This window comes from Vigna umbellata, chromosome 1, assembly GCF_029865625.1.
Source record: "Vigna umbellata cultivar VRB3 chromosome 1, Vumbellata_1.0, whole genome shotgun sequence".
NCBI classification, from domain to species: domain Eukaryota; kingdom Viridiplantae; phylum Streptophyta; class Magnoliopsida; order Fabales; family Fabaceae; genus Vigna; species Vigna umbellata.
Window position 1 is genome coordinate 75,437,168 of NC_142165.1, and position 9,220 is coordinate 75,446,387.

General features: G+C 36.7%; 1 pseudogene; it reads left to right on the plus strand.

Moving 5' to 3' along the window:
• Positions 1 to 296: 296 nt before the first annotated feature.
• On the plus strand, positions 297 to 1,169 carry LOC148206347 (pectinesterase inhibitor 9-like; annotated as a pseudogene).
• Positions 1,170 to 9,220: the final 8,051 nt, after the last annotated feature.

The window sequence follows — 9,220 nt, forward strand, 5'->3', positions numbered from 1 at the left end:
ATATATATATATATATATATATATATATATATCTTTGATATGAATCTTATCATAAGATATGTAGTATAAATGTTGTGTTCCAATGATATTTGTTCACAAATTTTTAAATCCCTATGATTTAAATTTGACCGACCAGCTTTATATATAATTCTATTATATATTTGTTCTTACTGCAACTCATTGCATTGTAAAGGACAAAATAACGTAAAGAAGGGAAAGAATGAATAGGTGTGCATGTGATGTGATGTGAAGAACTTTCTATATAAGCACCACACTCCATTGCCATTTTCATCAACCAAAAATCTCTTAGACCTTTGAAATCTCTCTTCCATTAACCAAAATCTTTACTTTGAGACCCAACTTTGACATGGCAGAACTCAACCACACATTGCTTGTCATTTTCCTCTCTCTCTTCTTCTCATTTCTTTCCACCCCAGTTGAGCCATCACCTTTGACAAGGCACAGAAACCCTAAGGCAATGACCTACATAGAGTCCTCTTGCAAAGGCACCCTCTACCCTAATCTCTGCATCCGTTGTCTTTCCCAATATGCCAAATCCCCCTTAAATGGCCCACAACACTTGGCACAATATGCCCTGTCAGTGAGCCTCTCTAAGGCACTGCACACAAAAGGGTACCATTTTGCAAGTGGCAAAGGAGCTTCAAGCCATCAAGAGCAACAAAAAAGAGTACCTAACAGTGCAAGACTGTGTGAACCAAATCACTGATAGTGTGGAACAAATTAGCCAAGCAATGAAAGAACTGCGTAGCTTCAACAAACAGGAGCATGAATAATAACATGTTGTGGCACATAAGCAATGTTGAAACATGGGTGAGCACAGCTTTGACAGATGCTAGTAGTTGTGTGTACTCATTTCCTGGGAATAGAATGAGTAAGAGAGTTGCTGCTATTAAGCTTAAGGCCAAGAATGTTGCAGAAGTTACAAGTAATGCTCTTTTCTTGTTTCATAGATATGCATCTACATACCAGAAAGCAGCAACTAAAATCAGCAAGAAGCCCTAGCTAATGATGAAAGGCTATTACCCTCCACTGTTTGTTCATGTACATGTTTTTTCTTTGGATGGGTTATCATCCTTTTTAAATTTTATGTAATTAATCTACACTTAACATATATTGTTTAAGTTGGAGAAATGATACAACTAGTTGAAGTGCTCTAAATATTTTCATATTTATAAATTTTTTGGCTGATAAAAAAAACATGATAATTCATTTTTGGAATAATATGTTCATTAAAAAAATAATTTTTTATATTTGTAAAGAAAAAGAATAGTATGAAAGATAAAATTTTGAATGTAAAAATTTGTTAGGTATATTAAATTTAACCTATACATATTTGGTAGTTGGTAAGATGAAGTGAAAAAACTGTACATATTCATGGAGGTTTGTAATTTGGTGGGTTAACTTCTCTTTTTATAATATATTAAAAGTAAAAGGTTTAAACACTTTAGTTGTCCTTATTTATGTGGATTTTTTCTAGTTTGATCCCCGACTTATTAGAATCCCCAATTGAGTCCTTAAAAGTGTTAATTTAAGTCAATTGAGCTCCTGCCGTTAAATTTAGTTAACATATTAAGTTTTTGCACAAATGGGAGGGTGATGTGTCAATTTTTGAACACGTGGAATGGTGAGAGTTGAAACGTGGAATTTGACAACTTGTAAAATTATAATAATATGAATTTCTGAAAAAAAATATTAAGACTGAAACTAAAGTTTTTAGAGAGGCCAAAAACATATTTTTCTAAACTTGAAAAAAAAATCAATTCTAATCTAAATGGTCTCTTCGTACCCAATTCTTCATCTTCTCCAAAGAACCACGAGTGTTGCTCACAATAACTCTCGCTTATATCACAATGCCAAAAACTACAAATCTGCTGATTATAAGCCACTCGTGCTCGAAGTTGTGGTTGACACCGAGAAAACAAGACTAGGCTCTTTTTCAAGTTGAGAAAAAATATGGATTTTTGAAAAGGGATTTAGGGTTCAATAAAACTGAATTTGGGATTCAATTTGGGATTAAAAATCTGAGAGGAATTTGAGATTTAAAGTATTGGGATTCAATTTGGAAGATGAGCGAAGTCGCAATTTCGGGTTTCTGGTGCTAAGAGATTTGGGGCTTTCTGTGTTTCTGGTTCGACTTCTTCGACCTGGTTCGTCGCCGGCGAAGGACGAAGCTTTTGGTTTATTCCTTCAGCGGCGGTCTTTGGTCTTCGTCCTTCTTCCTCTTCCCTCGATCTGGTTCGACGACGGCAAGATGCGTAAAGCCGCGACTCTGTTTTGCGATTTAGTTGGGCTGACGGCTTGCTTGCGTTCGTCGCCTACGATGGAGCCGCGTCGCTTTCTTTGTTCTGTCATGGACAAGACTCTTTCATTCTCTGGTGCAGTGGCTGATGGTGGCAGACCTGGTCACGACAAGGGTTGTTCGCGAATGACGGCGACCCTAGCGCGGCTGACGACGAGGGTTTCTTCTATTTGCGTCAATGGCTTGAGGGTAGTGACCGAGGCCCAATCGGTGGCGTGAGGATTTGCGTTGGTGGTGGGGGGACGAGCATCGCTGGCACTACTAAGGAGGTGATGGAGTGTGATGAACTCTAGTGACTATATGAAAAATTGGAAAAAATAATTAGAGAGGTTCACAAGCACATTACTCTGACATCAGCATGCCACGTTTCAAAAAATTACACATCAACCTCCCACCTGTACAAAAACTTAACCCCGTTAACTAAATTTAACGGCAGAGGCTCAATTGACTCAAATTAACACTTTTAAAAACTCAATTGAGGATTCTAATAAGTCAGAAATCAAATTGGAAAAAACTCACATCAATAGAGACAACTAAAGGGTTTAAACCAAAGTAAAAAATGAATATATTTTGTAGCAGTAAATGGTAAATTTAAATTAAAAATAAACTCTGTAGTTAGAAGAAATAATTACTGTCAAATATAATAAGAATATCTACGAATGAATAAAACTAAATAAAAGTACAAGTTATGTGGGTTAATATATGGGTTAACTTCGTCAGACTGATGGGTTTTAATAACTAATTTTCCCACTCTCCATGCAAATTAATTTATGTATAACTCAATTTTAACTCATTGATTCTTAAAAATGGCTATGGAAAACCCAAACAATCCTAAATATTATTTTACTTTCAAAATTCTACATTAATCAAATTGTGTAATCATTCCCTTATAGTTTCTTCCCCCAATATAATATTAATTAATTTTTTGATTCTAATCATTAGTAAAGCTGAATGGAATTGCACTGAGGTACAAATGATCACTTGAATATTTAATCTAAAATGAAAACAATATATTTATCCCAAAACGAAAATTAGAAAAAGAAAATAACATACTGTCTAATAAAATGAAAAAGAGCATCATATACGCATAATGAAGATTGTAAAATGGAAAATAGAACATTTTCTAAACAATAAGAACGAGGTAAATGACCCTTCAAATTAGTTATCTCCAAATCAATGAGTATATATAAATTATGATTATTTAAAACCTAATTCTATTTTTTTTATGTAAATGTTGAAAATCAAAGTCATGTGTGGAAATAAATCTTAAATTGTAAATATTAAGTATCTTGGATATTAATTAGCTTATCATTTTTCTATTTAAATTTATTTCCAAGGAAGATAAGTTATAAAAATTAAATTAACTTGTAACATAATTTGTGAGGACTACCAATAATTTCTCGTAGAATATTTCATCAAATTAAGCTTAACTGGCTTTTAACATAATAATCCTTAATATCTGTTTTGAAATATTTCTATAATATATATTTGTACTTCAATTTCCAGTGATCACTATCTGGCCTTCATTAGAGTTTCTAAAGTGAATAGTTAGTATTTAAGGAATAAAGTTATTCGCTACTAAACATGCATGAAAAGTTAAATTTATTATATTGCTAATCTTCCATGTAATAAAGTAACAGTAAATTATTTTCAACCTTAATTGATCCATAATGTTTTAATTGGACAAAAATAGGATCTTCAGTTGCAAATTCATGTTTAATTGAAAATCAAAGCCTAAACACTACAAAAATAATATATTACAGTAGGGGTTAAATTTTGGGGGTTTTGAAAACCTCAGGTACTTCCCAACGGTTTTATTCAAAACCGTAGTTAAGTTTTCAATTATTTTTTTTAATAAATCTTTACTTTTAACAAGATAGAGAGATGAAAGACATAGAGAGAACAACTTAAATCAATAATCAAAGTAAACAATTGCATTAACTGAACGTAACCTCAGAATCCGTCATGGAATTACAGCAGAATAGCCCTAGATGCTTAGCTCTCCATGAATGGAGTTGAATACAAGATGAAAGAAAAGTGAGAGGAGTATGAGAGAATGAATGAATTAAGTGAAGTCCTTGGGTCTCTTTATATAGGCTTGATCGGGCTTGGACTCTGAGTATTCAGTTGATAGAATCTTTTATCTCATATCTTCCAAATAACTAAAAGATTTAAATAATTATAACATTATTTGGAAGATATTTTCAGTTGATATTCCCAAATTAAATTAATTCAACAACTGAATTTTATCTTTTAGCTTTTCCAAATTTCCAAAATTGCACAAATGCCCTGAAATTTCCTCTATCTGCACTTTAGCCCCTTCTGAGTTTCTGAAATTGCAAGAAAGCCCCTCAGTTGATCAGACTTTGACCGGAGAAGGCTTATTGACCAGTTTTGACCAGAGGAGGACGCACCCAATGGGAGCTCGCCACGTGGCTGCCCTCTTCCTTCCCCAATTAGGGTTTCAGATTGGGGAAAGGGCTTTCCCCCTTTTCGTCGTTTGGCTGCGCCGCGTTTCTCTGTTTGGATTTTCTGAGTGCAGGTGGTGGCCGTCTTGGATGCTGGCTTGGAGGAGATGCTCGCGGACGATGGAAGCGTTGTGTTGGTGTTTGATGGTTGCGTCAATGGAGGAGATAGCAGCGGCTAGCTCACGCGATGGTGGGGTATGACGGTGGCGATGGTTTCCTGACTAGAGAGATCGCGTTTCCGTGGTGGTGATGGCGAGACCGAGGCGATGCTGTGGAGATGGTGAGAAGCGTGAATCGTGGTGTGTTGAGGATGATAGCCTCTCGCGGATGGCGGCTTCGCAATGAAGAAGGAGATGACGGTGATAACAGTTGAAAAACTGTTATTTTCATGATTAAAATTGACACTAAAAGCAACCTTCACACTTAGAAATTAGCTTGAAATCATGTTTTTCTGTATATTTTTAGAAATAAGAGAGTTGGACAGGTTTATGCTTGATTTCAGTGTTTTTGTGCAGGTTTGAAGGTGAATTTGGTAAAAGAAGTGAAGAAGGAGAGAGATGAAATCAGAAAAGACAATAAAAAGTGCAAAAGGAGAAGCCGAAGTCACCGCTCAGCGGCAGTTTACCGCTGAGCGGCACTCAGGAGTTTGCGGGAGGTCCGCTGAGGGGCAAAATGGCCGCTGAGGGGAGAAAACAAGTCACGCACTCACCGCTGAGCGGTATTTTACCGCTGAGCGGTACTCTGGAAGTCACGGGAGATCCGCTGAGGGGCAAAATGGCCGCTGAGGGCAGAAAACAAGTCACGCAATCACCGCTGAGCGGTAGTTTACCGCTGAGCGGCACTTTAATGGGCTTGGACTTGACTTTTTGTAATTTACGAATGATACATAAGCTTTAGGGTTTCCTAGGGTTAGGTATCTCTGGCTGGAACGAGGCAAACACTGTCGCTACCACCCCTTTGAAGGAGGATCTTGGATGCTGAGGCTTCCGCTTCACCTTTTTAGGGTTTATTCTTTCATTCTTTCATTGTAATTCATCTAGGTTCACCATGAATATGGTGAACTAACCTCTTTATGTTTGTTGGGGAATCAATGTAGTCTTGTGAAACTCTCATATATGGAATCTGTTTTTACATCTTTTAATTAAGACTTATGCTTTCTTTCATCATTAGTTAGGGTTTTTCCTCTTTGTTTAATGCTTGCATGGTTTAACTCATTCGATGCATGATTATTGGTTTTGTCGATACGGGAACGTACGGGGAAGTCTAGATCCGGGGAATTTCTCCCAATTTTATATTGGTTGTCGTTAAGCTCCTGAACTTATGAACTAATCATTAGGAATGCTAGGAATTGTATGAACTCGTGATTAGGGAGAAGCCTTCTGGAAAGGTACATTAGAGAGTGGCATTAACAATGGTGATTTGATCGTTGAATTCCTAAAATATATGAGAGTGGATAAGATGAAATTGAACCCCAACAACATATCCATACATAAATTTCATTGAAAGTGTTTATCTTTTGCTTCTTGCCATTGATCACAATTCATGCATACATGTTTATTTTCTGTCTTGCATTTTAAACCCCAATTAATTCGTTTGTAAGTCTTAGTTAATTAAGAAATCACATAACTAAACTAGGCCGTGAGTCCTTTGGGAAGAACGATACTTGGTCTTACCAAGTTTTATTACTTGAACGATTCGGTCATACTTGCCGATTGAAAACAAGTTTGTGACATCATAATTTGGTGTTCATAAATTTGTCCATCAAGTTTTTGGCGCCGTTGCCGGGGACTCGTGGTTTAACTGGTTAATTTGTGTGATTATTAATTATCTTTGACTTATTTTTTTATTTTATTTTTAAATTTCGAATTTTTATTTTATTTTATTTTTTCTGTTTTCTGTCTTTATTTTCTGAATCTTGTATTTTCTTTTATATCTTTTTGTGCTAACCAAATCTTCTAGGGTTTTGTGTTCTTGTGTATGCAGGAGGCAATTCGAACTAGGAGCAAGAAAACAACAGAACCGTTGCTTGAAGGATTAGAAGACAGTAGACGGAGGAGAAGAATCAGAACATCTAGAGAACTTTTCCCTCCTCCGGAAACTCTGTTGCAACCATCACCACAAGGTTCTGACAATAGCACAGAAAATATGGAGAATAATCATATCAGAAGAACTCTTGCTGATTACACCAATGTAGCTGGACCTCAACATTTTAACAGCATAGCTAGACCTAGAGTCAATGCAGCCAATATGGAGGTCAAACCAGCATTGATCCAACTGGTGAAGAGTAATCAATTCAATGGGTTATCTCATGAAAGCCCATATGAGCACCTGACTACATTTAATGAAATTTGCAACACAGTGAAAATCAATGGGGTGCCAGATGAAGCAATCAAACTTAGTTTGTTTCCTTTCTCATTGGGAGGCAATGCTAAGCTTTGGTTGAACTCTTTTCCAGAAGGAAGTTTCACAGAGTGGGAAGCAGTGGTAACAAAGTTTTTGAACAAGTACTTTCCACAATCAAAGGTGACAAAAGGCAAGCAAGAGATATCTTCATTTAAGCAGGGCATGGAAGAATCACTGGGGCATGCATGGGATAGATACAAAAGTCTGCTAAGAAAAACACCCACGCATGGCTTTGAAGAACAAGAAGTAGTCTTAACTTTCCTTGGAGGGCTTGGTTCACAAACCAAGATGATGCTTGATGCCTCAGCAGGAGGCAATATTAAATGGAAAACTCCAGAGGAAGCTATAGAAATTATTGACAACATGGCTACTAGTGATAATGAGCTCAACAGCGAAAGAGGAGTTCCTATGCAACAAAAAGGGGTTCTCCAATTACAGACACATGATGCCTTGCTAGCTCAAAATAAAATTCTAACTCAACAGCTTGAGACTCTGACTAAAACTCTTGCACAATTACCTAAAGAGTTGAAAACTGCTGCACAGGTGCAAACTCAGTTGTGCGAATTATGTGGGGGTGATCATATCAATGGTCAATGTGCTTTTCCAGTGGAGGCCTTGGAGGATGTTAATTTCATGGCTAATCAATTTCCATACCGTCAAGGGAATTACAATCAAGGGTGGAAACCACATCCAAGCATTGGTCAAGGACAAACTGGGCAAGCAAATCAATATAATAAGCAGCAGCAACCAACCTTTTGGCAACAGTTATCTATGCTTAATGAAAAATCAACAAGGTTGGAAGAAACTCTTCAGCAATTCATACAGAAAACCGAATCTTCTCAAAAGAGCACTGAAGCTGCTATAAAGAATTTGGAGATTCAAATGGGTCAGATTACCAAGCAATTGGAAGAAAGGCCAAATAGAAATTTTGGGGCTAATACTGAGGTTAACCCTAGAGTAGAGTGTAAAGTGGTAAAGAGTGTGAATGAAGAGATAATTGAGTTAGAAGAAGGAGAAACAGAAGAAAGAAGAGAAATAGAGAGCAAAAACAATTTTCCTTTTCCAATAAATCAAGAGAAACAAATGGATTTCACAGAATTATTCAGAATGGTGGATAATAAAGCACCTTGGGAACAGATTTTACAGAAAATTGCAGTTTACACAAAATCTGATGAAGAAATTTCTACAAAGAAGAGACGTAGAGATGATGAGGCAAAAGAGTGTATAACTGTTAAGAAAGAGTCATTCCCTCCTAAAGCGTCAGATCCAGGTAGTTTTTCTATCCCTTGTACTATAGGGAAGAAAAAGGTAAAGAAAGCTCTCCTTGATTTAGGTTCAAGTGTTAACTTGATACCTTATTCTTTACTGGAGCAAATCGGCAAAGTTAAAATGAAACATGCAAAGATTAAAATAGTAATGGCCGATGGATCTTCAAAGGAGCCATGTGGGATTGTAGAGGACATTATAGTTTGTGTTGGCAAACTTCAGTTCTTGGCAGATTTTGTGGTGATGAAGATGGAGACTGAGAAGATACCTATCATACTTGGAAGACCGTTTATGAAAACGGCCAGGGCTATCATAGATGTAAATGAAGGTATAGTGGTGCTCCTAGGATAGAGAGGAGAGAGTGGTGGTAGATGTTTTCAAAGATGAGATGCAAGCAAAGGAGGAAGAAGCTAGTTATAAAGCTGCATTTCGAGATGCACCCATGACTAGCCGTAAAGATGAAAATCTTGAGGTTTCAGGTAACCATTGTTTGTTGTTTCAGGTACCCAAGGTAGAAGAGATTGGAAGAGGAGAAGAAATTCCTAGAGACTGGAAGAAAAGAAGACTCCAACTTGGCACACCTGTTAGAATCAAGAACAAGTTGTGGGTTGTGAAGGGCTTTAAAGAGAAGGAGATGATAGAGATAGAGTCTCCATGTTCTAGAAGAACCAAAACAGTTCAAAGGAAACAGCTGAGGAATTGGTGGAATAACAACATCAATTACAAAGAAGATGGAACTTGAACTTTATTGGGTCAAGCTAAT